Genomic DNA, 21072 nt, shown 5'->3' with positions numbered 1-21072 from the left:
AGAGAGCCAAACATCACTTCCACCAGGAAACACCATGAGGTCATAATTTACCAGACAAACATCTGCAGGTGACTTCCATGGCGAAATCTATTAATACCTTCCCAGGCACAACACCAAACTCTGCAAAGGGTTTGCTAACATTTAGTGAACAAGTCTAGAGAGGAAAAGTGGATGGATGCATTGGTGCAGTCATATCACTTTACACTTTGCTAATTATGAAAAGTACAAAGTTTTTTTGCTTAGATCTGCTGGTTTTTGGTTTTTGGTTTTGGGGTTTTTTTAACTCTGTAAACTATTTTGCTTTAAAAAGTGAATTTGTATTCTGAATCTTGGATTCAGAATCATGGATTTCATGCACATTTTGAATTTCAGCCACAACTGCCCAGCTTTATTCCCTAGAAGACGAGGTTTCAGAATCCATAGTGTGTGCAAGGTGCCTTGTTTGCACTGATATTTTCTCCATTAAACTATTCCTGTGCAAAGAACATGTAACAACATTATTTAAGACATAAATACCAAAGAGTATTATGAGTTAATTTCTCTGAGATTGTGTTTTCTTGTCTGAGGTACAAAAAGCAGGAACTCAGTCATCTGCATGAGGTTGGCATTATAACCACAGAATATGTTTTACTTCTCTCAGAAGTCACTGACTGTGAGCATTCTCTCTTTTATTGCTACCGTCCAATATCTGAATACATGCAGTGATTTGCACACTCATTGCAAAAAAAGCTCAATTGTTGCTAATGCACATCACTCAGAAGGCACTTAGAGGGAGAGTTTTGCAACTCTTTAGCATAGATGAATTTGGGATAGGGAGGGCAAAGTAGAGAAATCTATGTTCCCCAAAAAGTTGAGGTCAGATTCGAAGAACTTTCTCATTCCTTTTCAAAATAAAATAAAATAAAATAAAATAAAATAAAATAAAATAAAATAAAATAAAATAAAATAAAATAAAATAAAATAAAATAATTAAGAAATTTAAAAAATAAATATAAAATCAAATAAATACAAAAATAATAAAGCATTTTAAAAATAAAAAATAAAAAATATATATTTTTTTAATAAAATAAAATATCTGTTTACAAAAAGAAAAGGGACTTCTGAGGAGAATAAACATGAACTTGAACTTCTGTCTTTTTCTTTAACTATGTTCTTTGCATTAGTTTGTCATTATTTCCTATATACAGTTGTTAGGTAAAGTCATTTTAGAAGATGCTTTCCAGAGATACAATTAGGCCCAAATTATATAAATCAGGCCAAATGCTTAAATCTTGAACATGCTAAAACAAGATTCTTTCTGAACATTAGGATTCACTCACCCCATTAAAAAATGAGGGGCTCTCATAAGCTCTGAAAGGAGATTTCACATGCTCACATTTCTTTTGTGCAGAAGGATTCCCATAAGAGGCTCAGTTCAGGAATCTATTCAAACATGTCAATAACTGTAAGCTTGTGAGTCATTTCAGTGAGACCAAAGGGGCTAGACAGTGCTGAATTGCCCATGGGTTTATGCACCTCACTGAAACCAGGTCACTTTAATGTGGCTTTGAGAGCCACCCACAACTGAAGTTCCTATAAGACTACGGCATTTTGTTCAAAGGCATTGTGCTATTATGGGATTGTAGGAAATGAATTTCACTCTGCCACTCCCATGGGTTGGGCTGGGTTGCTTTGCCCATTACACCCACTCCATCGCTCCTTAAATCATCCCTCCTCTAGATATAAGGCTGAACACACTCACACATGCACATCTCAGTCTGCAGCTAAACTTACATGAAACTCTGTTTTCTTCAAGTTACCTTTATCTTCCTGGAAAAATAAATCACATGGAAACTTAGACATCGAAAGACAAGGGAATATCCAGCTGGCCAATCTGTTTTTGCTCACAAATGTAGATCATCACTCTACTAAAGTTGAAAGTTATAATTATAATCCCCAGCTATTGAGTATTTGTGCTACACTGCACAAGTTTTTGAGTACTGAGTACTGTGGCAATTTTTTGTTATGGGCAATTAAAAGGGTTAAAAATGCTTCAGAGTATATCTAGAACAGGGTGAGACAAATAACCAGAATTATTAATTTGAATGTTCTTGCAGTTCATTCACTGCAGCCATACTGATTTAAGGATAGAAATGGAGTAACACTTACTGAGAAAAAATTGCAACTATCATTGGAAAATACCTAATTTAATAATACAGTGCAGAGGGAAGAAATTTTCAGGAATACAAACTCTTCTTTGTGTCTTTTTCTCAGGATCTACATTAAATCTGAAAGTTGTTGTAGCATGTCACCCTGAAAGTGTTATCATATGGCAGATAAAATTCCATGGTTACTTGTACTGAGGACACAATATTTGTTGAAAAATTGACGGTGTCCTTGGCCAGGATACTACAAATACAGATACTAAAATTTTCTGATGGTCCTCTGCACAAGTACACGAGAGCTTTAAGTTTATGGATGCATATGAAACACATCTCATGTTTAGTCATAACTGAAGTTATATCATCCTGCAGCTTGATCAAGCTTCTGTTGTTTGATTGCTTGGTGGTCTTTCCTCCTTTGAAGTTTCATTGCTAGAGAGATTAACTATACAGGAGACAGCAATACACCTGGCCATGTGAAGCCTTATTGTGGCTGTTAAAAAATTCACAGGGATAGATTAAAGAAACACAACAACCAGAGCAAGCAAGACCACAAATCGTTCTCAAATGACACAAGCTCCATTGGCTTCTCTGTGAGCTTTAAGGGAAATGGTGATGTTCATATCAAAACCAGTACCTTGTGATGACCTTCTTGGACCTCCTTCAGCCAAAACGAGCCACAGTGCTTGTCTGCATTGCCACAGTAATCTTGGTAATCCTCTGTAAGGAAAAAAAAAAATACAAACAAAATCAATTCTAAATTAATTTTATATTTGTGCACAAGGTAAACCTCTGGAAAGAATTCAGCTGGGTTTTGGTCCCTCTCCCAACAAGATGCTGAGTAATTTCAGGCCAATCATTTCTCCCCTTCATCTGAGTTACATATAGGTGGCTATTTCTCTCCTCCACTCTGAAACTGTTAGTATGATAAATGCAGAGAAGACTTCAGATGCTGTGGTGTTGAAAATAACAATTGCCTAGATGAAAAACAGGGGGAAAATTAGAAATAAAGAAATAATAGACACAAGAAGAGTGACACAGGAAGGTATTTTAAACACCCTGGGAAGTGTTCTTCAGAAGACAGAAGGAGGTTAATTTTCTTATATGGGCACATAGTTGTGGATCAAGAATGAGGCACAGGGACATGAAGTACTAGAATAAACTTAGAAAACACAAGTCACGCATCCCTCAAGCTCCTGAAAAGCAGTGACCTCTGGAATGAACAAAAATGTACTCCCTCATCATAGTAAGCAGTGGTGTGGCAAAAATAAAAGTCTGTATTACATATTTCAATGTACGGCGCGTGGAGAATAACCCAAAAACACAATTAACAATTATTTCTATTATTTTCTTTTTAAGATATGTTGAGTTACACACAGTTCAAGACAGTCAAGTTTATTTAAAATCACAGTACAGGAAGGATCTGCTCTTAGGTGTTACAGTGGTTGATACACAATATATGCACATACCATGTCACAGTTTTAAGTCTGTGTTTGTGTACACACCTATGGATATATTTCTTACTTTCTACATATGTATAGACTCATGTACAGGAGTATCTATGTTGAGGAATGAGGAATTTACAGATATTTACATCATCTGGGGTGAAAGAAGAGGCCTACTGAAATCAGCAAGACAGCTTAAAATACTGCTGCTGGCTATGTCACGTGTGTGCACACATGCAGTATAACCTGTTCAAACTGTCTCTATGTATTTTGTGTATGGGATACCTGTATGGACCCATAAAAACACATTAAAATATAAATATACCTTTGTAAAGATGGTTCTTGTGGTTTTCTTTGTTTAATTTTTCTCCTTCATTTTTTTTCCCCAGTGCACAAAAATGGGTTTCCAAACAGCCTTGCTGAAATGATGAATACTTTAACAATGTTTTTGGAGTCAAATGAATAAAGCAGTAATTATCTTGGCAAAAAAAAAAAAAAAAAAGGACAATAAAAAGAATAAAGAAAACAATAATATTCTACATTTAAGAAATGGGAGGGAGAAAGATCTCAAGTCTGTTATTTAATCATGACGTGCTCTTTTTATATTTTATTTGCAAGGCTCTGAATGCTCTTTTCTTTGTATACCAGTGAGCTCATTACTTTAATTCCTCATAGATTTCTCTGAACAATTTTTGCTAAGTAAAAACACAATGTAATTCTTCAATAGCTGTAACAGTAAGAAGCTGCTCAAATTAAAGATCAATAAAAAGTACAGAAAAAAACTGTATGAAAATAAATAAATAAAAGAGGAGATGGGAAATGCCTGCAATTAGACAGGATGAAAAATCTAAAAAGAAATTAAATTTAGTTGTAATACATTTCCCATTCTTTTCTTCATGAAAATTACTACTGAAGTGGTTTTTTTCTGTAATTTAAATGTTAAGCTGCCAGATGTGTGTCTCATGCTTGAAGAGTTGAAGCTTTGCATTATTTAGCATATTAAGATTCACAGAATTTAAAAAAGGGCTCCTTTATTGCCTGGAGGTTCTAATTAAGTAAACCTTAGCCTGGTACATTTAAAACTTGCAATACAAGAGATTTTACTTCCTTTTTTTCTCAGTAGCCAAATCTCATCAATATAATAAATATGGAAAATACTTAAGATGATACAATTTTTCTTTGGCTTGAGGAATTAAACCTATCTATTATTTTAAGAAGTTTTTAATAGAGGCCAGCAATCAGAAAGACATTTAAAGACTCCAGTCTACTTTTTAATCATAGGAGTTGCTCCTGCTTAGTGGTTGGGGGGAAGGGAATGTGTCTTATAAAACTGAGCTGTGTAGAAATTTTCTTCCACATGCAAAAAACAAAGCAGTTCTGAGAGAGAAACAAGAACCACTCCATTCTTTATTATTAAATTGCATTTTACTTTTTTATAACTTTTTATAATTGAACACAGAATCCTAATAAAGCATTAATTAGCTGCACTATCAGCAATTTCTCCATTGAAAGAGGTGGGACTGCTGCATCAGAAGCTGTAATAGAAATTTCTTTGACATAGAGTACCCATAAATCATACCTTAAATACAGTTATTTTTGCCATTTTAGAAAATGTCAAAGGTGTCAACTTTGTCCAGATATAACACTTAGCAGCGACTATTTTAGTAAATTGACTCAAAATACATTTTGTTCCCTGACAGGGGAACATAATACCATTCATGATAAAAATGAACAATTTGAGGAGGAGAAAACAGCACCAAGAAAGAATGATCAGAGACAGGTATCATAGCTGTGACAAAGGCACAGTGGCAGATGTAGGCTCTCTGTTAATGGATTTATTTGGAAGTCAAGAAACATACGCATAAAAGCAGGAAAATATGATTACACCAGAGCATGGAAAAGGCAATAAGATTCTTAACCCAAAGTTAGAAATCTGTGATCAGCTATTAATAAGAAGTCCAGCAGAATAATTTAAATGTCTACATTCATATAAGACAAATAGGAAAAATAGGGTGGCATTTTTTCCCACCATTGTGGAACGGGCATGACAAAACCAATGTCTGGATTTGGAAAATCGTGGTGATATGAAGGTTATTTGCAGACCTTGTCATTTTTGGGTCATATTGAGTCCCAACCAAACAGTTTAGATACCACACGGATCGTGCCTGATAAGGGATACAAAGAAAGGGTTACTGGTACAAAATCCCTGAGCTCTTCTGGGACCTGAGTTTTTAAAATACCATGGTAAGAGGTTGGAAACAAAAGCATTATTGCTACTCTGTTACCTTCCTTTCTCCACAGCAGCCTTCTCAGGGCAATAGCAGAGCATAATAGCATGGCCTTTAAAATCAGCCTTTAGAGGGTGTCTTACTGCCTCCAAACCCTTGGAGAATAAAACTTATTTTTTTACCCTCTGCCTTCAACCTGGAAGTTACCATCTTTGGTTATGTCTTCTGTAACAAGTACTGTGGTGCAACAGGAGTGAACCTGTAGAATGTAACCAAGGTTTGGGGCAGCACCTCTGAACAGTGGGGACCCCACTCTGTGTTGAAGATTTCATGTCAGACCAGCTGTTTAGTCTGGCCCCTGGTAACTGACCCATTAATACCTGATATGTACATTTAAAGTATATCCCCTTGCTCAGCTTCACTCTAAATGCATATAGGTCTGATGCGGCAAAATATTTATTATTAATGTATGGGGGGGCATGGGGAGTCTAATTGATTTTTTTAAAATATGGGCAAAAGGAAATTGCGCAGCTAGGAAATTACTTTACACAAGTTTGATGGGAACTACTTCTGATTTATTTGGGGCCAAAGAAGAGAAGTGCAGTGCCTTCTGATAGCTGCAATCTCTCTAAGTCAGTAGGAAAGGGGTTTAGAGTGGTACAATCCAAGAGTGGAGCAGAAGACAAAGAAATCACCACAGCAGGGACAGAAAATAAGATGAAGATCCTATTTAGACTCCCTTCCTAGTAATGTACCGATCTATGGGAAATCAAGTAGCATGGCAAGAGCTGGAAAATTTAAGAGTTTGGATTGTGAGGATTTCAGAACCAGAACCTGACTTTGATCCTAATTGGAAAAATCAATGCAATCCTTTATGCAGTGCTGCTCAGAGAAGTCCTGCTCCAGCACAGAAAGAAGTTTCTACCATATGAGGCTCTGCCTTTGGGGCCCTACTTGTATTAAAAAATGAGGCCCAAGCAATCTTCATTTTCTAATATCACTTTGTTTCCTTTAAAGTGGCACCCATGAGGAAAAATAGCCTTTTCTTGGTTTGGATTGGTCTTTTGTTTTGGTTTGGTTTGTTTTTTGGTTTTTTGGGGGTTTGTTTGTTTGTTTGGGTAAATATTTTTGCATCCGCATACAAATTTTATGTAGAAGCAAACAGCACCTCAGTAGGGAAAGAGCATCATTGCAGTATAAGGGGAAATATTACAACGAAGATACACATTTTAACAAATGTAAAGCCTCCTCTCCAAAGGCAATGATAAAATTAGAATGAAGCTGGTTTTATGTTTAGTATTTTGATATTGAAGGAACATTTCAGTAAATTCTGAATACAGTTTTGAGGGTTATCTGCTGCTACTGTAATAAGCCCTTTGGTTAGCCTGATGCCATCTTTGCTTAGACATTATTCTGAAGCTTTGTTCTGACAGAAATGTCTTTTGATGTCACAAAAGGACAAAATTCACTTCCCAACGTTTCTCCACAAATGCAGGAGGGTGTTGAATTTGAAATCTTAAATATGAACAATATTGAACATCTTATTTTCAATACTCAGTTTGTTTTGGAAGACAGACATCAAACAAAAGACTCCTTCTGAGGTAGAAGATGTGAAAATAGGAGCTAAAACTTTATCCTGGGTATGTCCTAGAAAGGTGATAGAATAGAGAGCTGAACGAATCACAGGGGTTCTGTCAAACCCCAAAAATGAGCAGAATGCCACTTGCTTGTAAGAGTTTGACCAAGATTAACAATATTTATGAGAAATATTTAATGTGCTTCCAGGGGTTTGAATTGTGGTGCATGCATAACTGGGGGCTTTGAAAAAAGAAATTAGGCTTCATATGAGAGAAAGGCTGGGGATAAGGTGCCTGCTGGGATGAGTATTGGTGGAGAAAACATACAGGCACTGTTGAAGCTTCAAATTAAACAGTGGTACAGTACAAATCCTAGTTTATATGTCATCCTGCAGAAAGCATCTGGGGATTTCAAAATGAAGCTTTTTTTCTTTCCATCATTTTGAGGGCAGATAGTGAGTTTAGTGGAGACATTACTGACAATGTTCCATCAAAGAAGACCAATGCTTTAGTGATGTGACTTTTAAAACAAGTTTTTCATTAAAAAATTTTGCAATAGATGCAGTACCAGAAACTGAGCTCATCAAGGAAAATTTCTGTTGTCTCATGAATAAAAATAAGCAAAAACCTTTTTTCACCTAATTCAAAGTGCATGTATATTTTGGAGATCAGCTTGTAGTTCAGGTAAACTCAGAATTTTTTTATTGAACCTTGCCTTGATAAAGATTGTGGTAATTCAGTACTTTCCAAATCAGGCTACTTATATAACTGCATAGTTTCAGGGTATTTGTAAGAGGTTGTCTTGACCTGAAAATGTGGGTTCTAAAATGCTCTGCCACTGGGTCTCTGCAAAACTCCACATAAATATTTTGAATAAAAATTCAACATGCTAGTTTTAGATCTAGATAAACATTAGTGATGGGAAGAGGGGAGAAGGAATACCTGTCTACCTGCACAACTAAAAATTGGGTTTTTTAGTTGTGCAGGTAGACAGGTTCCACACTCTAAAGGTGGAAACATCCAAATGTTGGCAAGGAAACGAAATCAGAAAAAAAATTAAAAGTAAACAAAAGCAAATGTCAAACACCACTAAGCATTATTTTAAAACCCTTTTGTTCATGTAGGCCACTTAAGTTTTAACTATTTTGAGTATTTTAAGTTGCTTTGCACAACTAATGTTGGGTAAATGAACAAAATAAATTTCAAAGTAGATTCTACTAATGTAGAAGTTGAACAAAATTTTTAAGCCAGGGCTCTGTTCATATCCTTAGAAGAACCAACATCTAGAAAAGACAGGTGTTGATGTTATCAGGGCATGTAATGGGAACCCTTGAAATACTAAAAATTTTTCTGTAATATGCTTAACATTTTGTCACAAACACCCTTTTAACAAAAAATGACACCAGCTCTATATTCTACTTCTCACTCATCTATGATAGTCAGTGTCAATATTCAGCACTTACGAATCCTGTCTTGGCAATGCCATACTAGCTCCTACCTCTATCTGTGCCCACTTAACATGAGATACTCAGCATGTGCACCTATAATAGCAGATGCATGGTTTTAGCCTTCCTGGACAGTCAGCAGAGAAATATGGCTCCAAAGAAATTGTTTCTGAATGACATTTCATGGGTTGCTGTGAAAGGGAAGTTGGCATTAGCTTCAAAATAACATTCATCCAAAATTCTACTGCATTATTTCAGGGAGCCCACAGACTTGAAGACAATAAGAAGATACTGTTTACACAGATAAGAGGTAGCTGTCAGACCTAAGGTAGCTCTCACTTACCTAATATTCAGTTCAATGTCTAACCATGACCTATTACAGCTTCCTTGTACAGAAGGAAAGTCACCCTCTCCCTCCAAAAGGTGTGATTAACTTATTCCCACTTGCACTTTCATCTCCTTGCACTGGCCTAGGCTATGAAATGGGAGTAGATATCCAGATATCCTTGGTACCTTCAAATCCCTGCCCCATGGTAAATCCTCCTGTGGCCATCACGGTGGTCTTTGAGTTTAGGAGAGGACTTAGGGGTTATATTACTCAATTCTCAGATAAAGACATTTTATCTGGGACTTCAAAACAAAACAAAAACCAAACTAACAAAAAAATCCCCAAAACAACCAATAAAAATAAACAAATAAACAAAATCAAGAGAATAAAAAACCACCATAATAACTTTGCCAGGCTTTGCCTTTGGAAGAAATCCCATGCAGCAGAAGCAAATGTTACCTGATGTAAATACAGACAGGCACTTTTATGCAATTTAGCTCAGCACAATTAACAAAGGATACTGCTATTAATGTGCTGCAGGAAGAAAAAAGTACTTCCCAAGCACCTAACAGCAACATGTTGTGATCCATGGATATAAACGACCAAATAAAATGAAAGGATGTAAAAATGTCACGGAAACACCAGCTGTAATCTAATGTTGTCAGTGCACTGCACACACACCTTGTAATTACTAACACATTTGGCCTACAAATATATTTTAGACAGGGGACTCCACTGCTTCTGTGCCTTTTTGCCTAAGCTGCTTTTGATCCCTAACAATTGATTTAAACTCTTCCATCACTTCCTTTGCCCAGTGAAATAATGATGAGATGATATCACAGGGTGAGGGGGAAGGCAAATGGGGATATTTACACACATGCCAGGCAGATCTACTTGCAAACTTTCAGTAAATTAAGTAACACAGTAAAACTCCTAACCTGCTGGAAGCATTTTATGCTCTTCTCTTTTCCTCACAGCTTCTTCTGACACGCACGCTTCTCCTCCTTTCGCAGCATTAAACTGCTTTTCCACTTCCTTTACAACAGTGGGAATACTTCCCTTATGGGTGTCAGGATCTTTTGGGGAGGTCAGAGGTTGCCCTGCAGAGGAAATGACAAGCTGTGAAATGTAAAAGAACAATTCCTTCCACATGTTTCCTTGCTCCAGGAGCAGTAAGGGGTTGTCGGCTAGCATCACGATGGGATGGGCCAGGCCTTTGTCTTAGCAGTCCTGTCAAAACTAATTTACAATTAAAGACCTGTGCAACTGTTTAAAGCTTTACAACCCTGGCGAGTTTCAAGGACTGCTGAAGCCAAGTGGTACAAACCAACCTTATTATTAACAGCAAGACAGACAGAAGGAAGATAGACCAAAAAGCACTCTAAATTGTACAGTAACCAGAAAAATTGTACGCCTGAAAATTCTCTCTCTCTCTCTAATATTTATTTCTGTTATAAGCTCATAGTCTAATAACTAAAGGCATTTCAGTGGTTCTAACTTATCTTCTGGTTGATGCATAGGGCACAGGAGCCACATACACTGCTTGGGGAAAGCCACATGCACTTGCAAGGGGAAAGAAAAAATAAAGTGCAAGGGAAAAATGAGATATTTGTTCATTGTAAAAAAAATTAGTGTCCTTAAAACCATTCCCAAACAGCTGATTTTTTTTTTTCTTTTTGCTCCCACAGTAGAGCAGGGGCGAATAAGGGACAAGCAGATTTTCTGGAAAGAAGATTTTTAAACTCAGAAAATCTGCACATAGGTGTTTAGTCCAACACAAAACAGCTGAGGTAGAGGAAGTCTTTATGTGTGACAAATCTACCTAGCAAATCAATAGCAACAAACATTTCTGCTAGCCCAGACACTAGGAGCAGTGTATTCATGCTAATGCGACTCTCTACCACTTCTACTACAGCAAGATCATCCTCGTGCTGGGACCTTAACTAGCTACCTTTGAACACTTTCCCTCAACATCTTGTCTGATAACACTTCTCCCCCAGCACAGTCAAGCTAAGTAAAACTCCTTTCTTGATTTCATACTCCAGAGCTTGGGAAAATTACTGCTTAAAAACAAATGCACAGTCATGACTCTTTAGGTTCACCAAAAATACACGAAGCTTAGCACTAAAAAATAGAAAATAACTACTTCAGTATCCTAATCCCCAGGGACTGTTCCACCTTCTACCTTATAAGCACCCTTTTTAGGTCTTGAGTGCATGTCAGTATGTGCTGGTACAGTGCTGACCATAGCTTCAGGACTTCAAAATGGCCAACCTTAAAGCGGCATGAATGTCAACTGGAATGAGAAAGGTTTTCCTTTGTTTCTAAAAACTACAGTGGATAACATCATCCCTAGCTTTCCACTTGCTTGTTTTATCTGATCACAAGTTCAGATGGGCACAGCGTGTGTCAGGTCAGATCAACAGCACAGCTGCAAAAGAAAGCAGCTGTTTGGATGAAGGTTCCCAACAAATGTGGAGCAACACTTTACAAATGAGCCTGTGTCTGACCTAAAAGTGTTTGGGCTGTAGAACTAATATATGAGTGCTGTCCATCAACTATTCTGAGGATGAAAGAGCTGCCAATTCCAAAAAATACTGTTATGCTGACATTTTGCACATGTGTATCCCCTCTTCCTGTGGATGCTAAAGTCAAAAGGGGTCCTGCTGGATTTCACTGTGAGAACACTTTCTTGATGGATTTGTATATTTAGTGTCTATATGGAGACTGACAGTTTTGAAGTTGTCATACTTTTTAGAAGCCCTTGTTACTTAGATCCAAGACTACTAAGGCAACATTCCTGGTAGCTGCCTCAAATTTTCTTACCTAAGCTCCTTCTACTAGAGCTGTTACCACCTTTCACACAACAGTTGATAATGAATTCTGCTCAGAAATTGCCATTTATTCTGATAGGGACTGTTGTTCCTGTAAGGAGCAACAGATCAACAGCAAAATATTTTCCTAAGAAAAACAAAGGCTGGTGGTGGCAGAAGCAGAAGCTGTCTTCTGCCATGAACCTCTTAGAGAATACCACTTCAAAAGAATGGAGAGAAGATATGGTTTGGACTAAGAGACACGCCAGATCTGATAATTGCATCTTTGATCTGCAGAGGAGGTAGAATGGGAGGCATTATGTTGCATTTCACTGCCCTGTGCTCTAGACCAGAGAGCCTGTGCAGCAGGGAAGAGCTTTACCTAGCCCTATATGGAGCTGTGGCTTAAAAGAATAATGTAGCCTGGAGTTAATGGAAATAATATGAAGGCTCTGTTTTAAGCTTCTAAAACCAAGACAAACTTGAAGTGAAGGCTAAAACACCATCTCCTAACCTGCTTTATTTCTCTTATATGTTGCAGTACCACATATGGTATTGATATATAAGACCACTCACTATTTAGACTACTGCGGTACAGTGAGTTACAGAGCACCTGTCTTCATTTAGACTGTTCTTGCTTTCTCTGGCTTGTGTCTCAACCTTAATGTCACTCTAACAGTTTTCCCCTCCCCATCCCAGTTTTTGGTGGTTTAACAGATATAATACTGAATTTATAGGACATATCAATGTGCGACAGCTTGCCACAGATCATAAACACATTTTTCTGCTGAAAATGTTGGTTGTGATTTTCACCACGTGACCTCCAGTTCTCTAAGGTTTGTTCCTTTAATTGTAAATAGGCAGAAAGTCATCAAGCTAGCATTTAATAAACTTTTAATTTGAAAAGGATTACCACATGTTGTGTTTGTTTACCCATTATTAAATCTCTTAGCAACATATCACCAGCAGAAACAGCATACTGTAGCACTGCATAGATACATTAAAAAACAAACCCATGGGGGATATTGGCAGCTAATAATATCTTTAAAGAACGCTCCAAGAAAAATAAATAAATATAAGCAATATCAAAAATTACCCCTAAAAGTTTAGTTTGTGCAAATCTGTTTGGCAGGAAAATTACAGATCTTCCATGATCGCCTTATCGGAAAATTTCAGAGGTCTACATGCAAAAGAGGACACACTAATGCTTTTTTTCAGTTCTTAAAAACATGTCTTTCTTGACTTTTCAAACTGAGCATCATGAGTTTTTCCAAGCATTTCCAGAAAGCATGACATATTTAGCTGCACCGTCTATGTGCAGTTCTAAATGCATGTGAAGATTGATGGTCGGACCAAACAAGTTTGATCCATTAAGAGTTTGTCCATAATTCCTCACTGCTGATAAGTGTTGCCTGCAATTCTACCTTTTGGATCCGCTATTCATGGTTTGCTGCATCTCAAAGCAACCTGGCAGATATGTAGAAGACATATGACAACAAAAAAGACTTTAATCCTCAGTATAGTGTATGTTTACACCTCCATGCTTCTCTTATCAGGGTGGATATATAAAAGCCTTTTGATCACAGTGCAGTTGCTGCTTAGCCTAAAAGCATCTCAGGGCAAACCTCATTTTCTTTATCTTTTAAATCACCACTAACTGTCTGAAAAATACTTCTCCTGGACTCTTTTCAAGTTATGCTTCTAACCTGAGCTGCCCATTTACCATGCTAAATGATTATTGCTTATGCGTTCTTTCTTTCCTTTCCATAGCCTCTTCTTTATCCTCCTGTGTCCTCTACAGTGCATCACTACTGCTGGTCTCAAACGCCTAAGGAACCTCTGTCCTGAATAAATAATTCTCTGCTTTAGATCTATACACAGTATTCACACATACACTACAATCTATGAGTTGACTGAATGCTTCAGTTCATTAAACAAGAGGGAATACAGAAATATCTGTATAGCAAAAATGAATTCTTTTTGTGCATGGAAGTCTCATGCGATGTGCTGAAAAAGGGAAAGAACAACAGCAGCATCTTACAATTCTTCTCATTACTGCATTTCTACCAGTAGAGGAGCAATTTGTGAGTCCATTGCAATATGGTCAGTTGTGTCCTCAGTGTAGCTACATAGAAAGGTTTACAGAGGCCAGGGAGGATCAGTTTAAAAAGAACATTCAGTGATTTATTTTTTTTTGAGAAAGCATCTGGGGAGGTCTGCTGTACACAAGCAAATGATAATTGTCCTTCCTATTTGTTATCACTTGATTCAATCTTAACAGAATTTCAGAGGAGAAGCATAAGGCATGCTTCTGATGTCAGAACTATCTCCCTGCCAAATCTGAAGTCCTTGTTGTAGCCCAGGGAGGTGCTAAAGTTCTTCCAGAAGTACACAAAAAGCATCTTTTTCTTTTCTTTTCCTGTAAGCTTGGAGCTATAAACAGCTGAACTGTTATTGCTGTAACATTCCAAGCATTATTCAGCCTTAAGCACAGGCCAGCATGGCCATTCCATCCTCAGCAATGAGGCTGGTTTAAACTCTTCACACCTGAAAACGAAGTTAAACCACCTTAATAAAAAGAGTCAGAGTATTCCTGCCATAACACATGTTGGACCCACATCTGAATGAAGAAAATCTAGCTTAACAAGAACAATAATGACTGGCCAGCATTGAAATGTTGGGTTGATCCAGTGAAAACATGAACATAAACATCAAAGTTTGAATCCATCACCTTGTGGTCCAGACTGTACAACATTTTCTGAGACACCATTCTTTTCAGCCGTGCTTGAATACATAAGAAGTTCAGGTGGCAGATGAACATGCATACCATGCTTATTTTGCTTATCTGAATCCTGCGGTAGTTTAATTATCTAGGAAGAGAAAGAAAAAGAAAAAAAAAGTAGTTTGGAATTCCACACAGCCAGAACATGCTTGTTGTACACTGTTTATGAAGCCCAGCAGTCCAAGATGTTGTTATAAGAATTTTAGGAAGTTCTTGCTTCTCTGTACTACTCTGTTTACTACACTTTTCTCCCATATCATTTTCCCATGTATTTCTTCCCCATGCTTACTGATTAAAGCAGACATCCCAGTAAGTGGGAGATGAGCCACAATCCAATTTCAGAATCAAAAAGAAAAATATACAGAAAACGAAACAGTTTTTTAAAACACAAACCTGAAAGTAGAGATTGCATAACCAATGATCCAAGTCCTGAGAAATAAAATTTTCAATTTTTTTGAATCGGTCAATTCTGGAGTCATAATGTCCTCTGAGGAAGGGACATTTAAATTTTCCCTCCAAAGCATTAAGATTGCTATCACATAAGGGAAAAGCTCCCCATCCCACTTCTCGATCAATCCAGGTATAGGTGCCACGAAGAAGGAAGAGTTCAAAGAGGAGTACCATGCCTGGTTTCACAGCTTTTCTATCTGGTAGAACCTAGAAGAGGAGGAAGGAAGATTTATTTGTTACAAAAACATCACAAGGGAACTGACTTTCTTTTATCATATAAAGCTCTACAAACATCATACCTTTGGTCCAATTTTGCATGCTAAAACAATTAACAACTCTTCCCAAAAATCATATATTTGAACAATTTTCCACTCCAACAAAAAATTCTGTGCTTTCTTTAGTGTGGTTATTTTATGATTTTTTTTCTTTCCCCCTTTGCTTTCAGAAAGCATTCATACTCTGTCTCTATTTACCAGTGGTGGAAAAACATTGCCACTAGAAATCTTTAAGAGAGAATAACAAACCAGCTTGGAAATCTGAGGTGTCCCTGTGAGGGCTTGCTGAGATTCACCACTGGATTAGTTTTGCAGCAGCTTTGGAAAGTTCATCCGAACACCCAATAAGAACACTTGCAAGCTTGCTGCTCACTGAGTCACAAACTCTTCTCCACCCAGTTGTGGGAACAATGTTGGTCCTTAATAGTTTTCTTCCTTCAAATTAAAGCTCTTAGTGAAAAGTATGTGAACCTCAGTGTAGGGTTTAAAAGTATTTTAAGGTAAAAAGTTCTCACAGAGAACTGACAAACACAGTTTACACTTTTCATAAGATAAGTATAGACATTCTTCTGAGCAGCTTGGAGGTGTGGAAGAGAACTACCAATGCCTTAGGGCCTGAAGCAATTGTGTTCCCATAGCAAAGACTTGAAATCTAGTGGTGAAGAAACACTCTGAAGTAATGAACTTATGTAAATCCATCTGTAAGGTTTTGGTGGGTACAGAAGAAGGAAGGGTAAACACAAAGAAAAAGAAATTTGGTCCTGTGCCACATTTTGAACTGTTTTCATTAATTAAAGTGGGCATTGACCCAGGTGCTGTTGAACAATTCTAATACATTCAAAGGGACAAATAAAACACAAAAGCTGGAACACAGAAGATGACAGCCATCATACCCAGGCTAACAGCTATGAAGGGTAGTCACCCTGGGGACAAGGGGAGCAAATATATCAGCTACGCCCCTCACACAGTGAAACATCTGCTTCACCACTGCTCCTACACATTCTCCTGAGAGAACTGCGACTGCCCAATCTCTTAAATAAACAATCTTGGATGCTTCTTTAATAGAGACAATTTTCTGTTATTTGCATGTTTTTCATGTCTTACTGTTCCCATTTCAGTCTTCACAGTTCACAGCAGCAAATGCCTTGGTACACTTGCCTGTTCAACATTACCTTGCCTTCCAGCCAAGGCAGAGAAAGAGGAGCCTTTTCTCCTTCTCTCTTCACTGTGAACGGACACATACTTGTAGAAGGCCACAATATTCAGCAGCATCCTCTCACTCTGAATATCCTGTAGGATACACCCTCAGTACTTCTTGGAAGTCAAGAATAAGACCTCCAAATAAAAGAGATCCATTCAAACCCATCACCCACTATGAACATCTTAAATGCCAAATTCTTCCTTAATTAGCAGGGGCTTCCTCAATCAGACAACATTGTGCAGCCAACAATCATCCAAAAATCTTTACTACTTCAAATATTTCTAAGTACACACCTCAACACTGCTCTTTCTTGATGCGTATATTTAAATATAAGCATCACTTTTATACTCCTGGCTGAACAGTAGGTAAGATAACAAGCATAACTCAGGTGCAGCAAAGTTTTTGTCTCTTTTTCTGAAGCAGTAAGGGATTTGCCTACACCAATAACTGCCATGTTAGATGACAAGCGCTCACAGTCACGCTGCATACACAACTTTTTTTGAAGAGGTGAATATAAATTATTATTTCTAATAATATGCCTTCCTTTTTCAAGTTTTATATTGTGATTAGATAACAGCAAAGTCATTTAAGGAAATCTTTTAAAATTATAAATATTGTCATTATTATGTACGTGTACTTTATATTAATTATGTAAATATATTCTAAGACTTAGTTTAGGCTTAAAATGAAACAGAAGCATCTGTTGAAAAATGCCATAACCCTGTGGCAGCTGCTATTAAACCATTAACAGTATCAGGTTTCATTTAAACCAGATTTACCATTTTCTGTAACAGCCCGTGGGAAAGCTAAAAACATTAGGCACAAATTACTAACAAAAGAGATCCTTAATCAAGCCATACATTTCATTTGGCTAGCTGGGTGCTAGATAGTAACCTCTGTGCTACAAATTAAAGGTGATGGTTATAAGGCTGTGATCAAAGACAGTTACCTGCAATATCAAACAATCCCAAACCACTCACAGATGAAAACACTGCTCTGTCACAGCCACCTTTTCAGTTTCTCTCTTGCTTCCCAGGCTGACTCTTGTCTTAAGAGTTCAACAGTGTATGCTCTTCTGATAGCTTACATATAAATAGACAATGGTCAAGCAGCTTGTGTAAGGGTAATCATTGTCACTATTAAAATTTTATTTCTTTGTTTCTGGTTCACAGTTATTGCTCATTTGTTGTAAGCTTTTATCCTACATTTAAACTGCAGACTCACGCCTTGGGACTGGAAGCATCCTTTTGATTGCAGCTACAGGAGCTGGGTGTTTAAACCATGCCATGATGGAAACACATAATCATGAAACATAAGCAAGGACTTTATAATACACCCATCTGCTACAGGGCCTGAGGTTGTAAAGTCTATAGGGAGTCCTTAAGCATGAGCCCTGGGTTCCTGACCCAGGCAGGACAGTGTCACACATCTCAGTTTACACAGTCAAATAAAATATACCTGACAAATAAGAAATTTCTTTCTGTTGGATCCATACAAAAATCCCAGCCAAGCTTCCACCTGTTACTCTATGCCATCATGCCAAGCATTCACGCAGGTGCCTTTGGGTCCATGCTAAACCTTTTCCCACCACCACAACAAACACGCTCTCTGTCACAGCTCACCATCCCACACCCACAGGGTCAGAAAGCCCTGGGAGAGAGGAGGGAGCTGAGTCCTGTGCCACCTGCCCTTCATTACCTCCTCCTCAGCTGTGAGCCTGAGCTGGGATTTGGGACATGGCCAGCATGGCCCTCAGGCACGGATGCACAAAGGCATTTAGGCAGATAGCTCAGATTGAAATCCATGGACCTTGAATGCCTTTGTGGGTCTGAGCTGTTGTGCCCAGGTACAGAGCAGGGAACAGCTCAGGTAACTGGGGAGGAGGACGGGGATCAGTCACCTCTCCTTCAGGACACTCAGAGCAGTGCCTGGGATAGACAAGGCACAGGCAGCTCAGACTGAGCCGTTTGTTCTGATGGATGTTTTTGGTTCTGAAGGAAAAAAAATAAAATTAGCAGATATATTTTCCCTGCTGGTGCCAACCCCTCATTTGAGGCACTATCTGATAAATTAATCCACAAGCCTACACCAACATTGTTGACATTCAAAGAGTGTATCCTACCTAAGGACATCTTCCTGGGTTTGGAGGGGTCTACTCTCCAACACCTTATCTCAATGTTTCTCCTTGCTCAGGTCAAATTTCCATGGAGGTCTGTGAGGTATAGAGGGTTTTACAGTGCTATGAAAGCGTTGAGCACCCCCCTTTTACTGGTGTAATTTCTTCTGCAAAGAGAGATGCGGCAGAGAATAAATAATGCTTGTGTGTGCCTGCACAGGCACAAGTAATACTTCTTAGTCTGCAGTTAACAGTGTTGCATTTAATTGAATTAAATCATAATGAACTAAAATTATCTCCTGCCACTATTTCTAAATTCAACTGTTTTATATCAGTTTTATTGTAATATATCTTACTTCCCCATATGCCACCATAGTTTCACGCTATAGAGAGAATGAATTCTATTTGAATATTTCAATAAACATATCCAGTGGGAGTTTTTGGGGGTTTTTGTCTGACTTACTTTTGTCTGGCTTTACCTTGTCAGAGAAGAAATAAACTTTTTCTTCTTTCCTCTGCACCTTCAAATGGTTTCAATTTAGAATAAAAATGTACAAAAGTCACACTATTTAATTCATATCACAAAAAAATTTGACCCATACAACTCAAACAGATTAAGGTGAATTAAAATATGCAAAGGCAATTCAATATTTACTTGTTATAGAGAAGAATCTTCAAAAATGCCATATAAACTAACAGCCCATTTCTGATTATGAAAACAGCAGCACATGAATGTCACCGGTGTAAAACACAGGTAAAAAACCTTTTAAATAGGAAACAGCTCCCATCATTAACAAAGAACAATTACTTTACTATGTCAAATGAATAGTGCTGGAGATGAGGCTGTTATTGCCCAATTAAAGGGGAGCTTTCACAACCAGATTTCAAGCTCTCCCTGTTTATGTGCAAGGCCAACATACAGGCAGGGAGAAGGGCATTCTTAGGAAGTGTTTGTGTAACTCTGAAATTTATAAAAGTCCAGAGGGGAGGAAATTGAAACCTGGACGGAAGTAAAAATAAAATATCATGTTATTAGGGTTTTTCCAAAAGTCCCTATCACCAGAATGTTCTGGAATAGCTGAAAACTTATTTCCCCAGCTTTCCATCATTGCCTGTCTTCAAACAGGTATCTGAATACAAAATAACACACAAATCAGAGGAGGACCATACAGTGACATATCATTAATTTCCCCACAATTATTTTTTTTCCCCTGTTCTCTAAGAAAGCAGGCCTTTCAACCCTGGCACAGGTAAAACGACTCCCCGACTCCTCTCTGTGCAGCTTGCAGGTCTTTAAGCAGTAACTCCACCTTTCCTGGCACCTAGCCTCCCTGACAGCAGTAGACTATGGACCAGAAGCTGCTGGGCCACAGCACACAAGCTCAGGCTCATGATCTGCCAGGGGCACAGGGCAGCAGTATTTGTAAGCAGGCACTTTATTCATCGCTTTCAGCAGTGGCAGAGAGCAGGATTCCTCCTGGCATGCTGTGCCAAATCACCCCAGTGTCTTCCCAGAGCCACACTGCGTGCCCCAGTGCAAACGCCTGCCCTCCCCCATGCTACCAGAGCAAGAGACAAGTCCCCATTGCCTGCTTCTTCTCTAGGAGTGATAACTCAGCCCATAGTTAGCTCCAGCAGCATCTCATGCACAAGTACCTTACACCCGAGGACCAGAATCCGGTCTTTTATCTTCCCTAATATAGAGGAATAATGTTTGCATTCTGTGAGCTTTAGCCTCTGCATCTGTTGCTAATTGTCCTGGCACATCTGCTGCTAATTCTTTTCTGCTCTTGGACCAGCAGGGAGTAGTAATGTATGGTACATCCAGCTCCTGCCTCCCTGAGTGCTTCTGGTGATATACTGGCCTGGGTGGATTCTGACCTTATCTTGTGAGGGAGAAACTGTCTTTGTGAGAGGGAAGCAGGAACCCCAGTTCATTCTCCTGACACTCCCACTTCACTTATTTATCCCTGAGACTGATTTCAGCACCGTCAAAGCTCAAGTTTCCCAGGATAACATGGACTACAGACACGATGCAGCAAAGTTTATTTCTTTTGTGTCAAGAGGACACGTACTTTGCCCAGAAACCACTTGGAGCCAAGGAGTCTCATGAAGACGTGGCTGGTTCGGCATGCAGGGCTGAGTCACGCAGCAGGGCTGCTCTGCCTGCCCCAGGCTCCGGAGGAGGAGCAGGCAGCTTTCCTCTCTTTCTTGGTCCAGCAGCTGCTCCAATTCATGTCTCTTCCCTGATGCTGTTCTGGATTCCTCATC

Source organism: Ammospiza caudacuta, chromosome 1 (genome assembly GCF_027887145.1).
Source record: "Ammospiza caudacuta isolate bAmmCau1 chromosome 1, bAmmCau1.pri, whole genome shotgun sequence".
NCBI lineage: Eukaryota > Metazoa > Chordata > Aves > Passeriformes > Passerellidae > Ammospiza > Ammospiza caudacuta.
Note: the sequence above shows the minus strand (reverse complement) of the source record.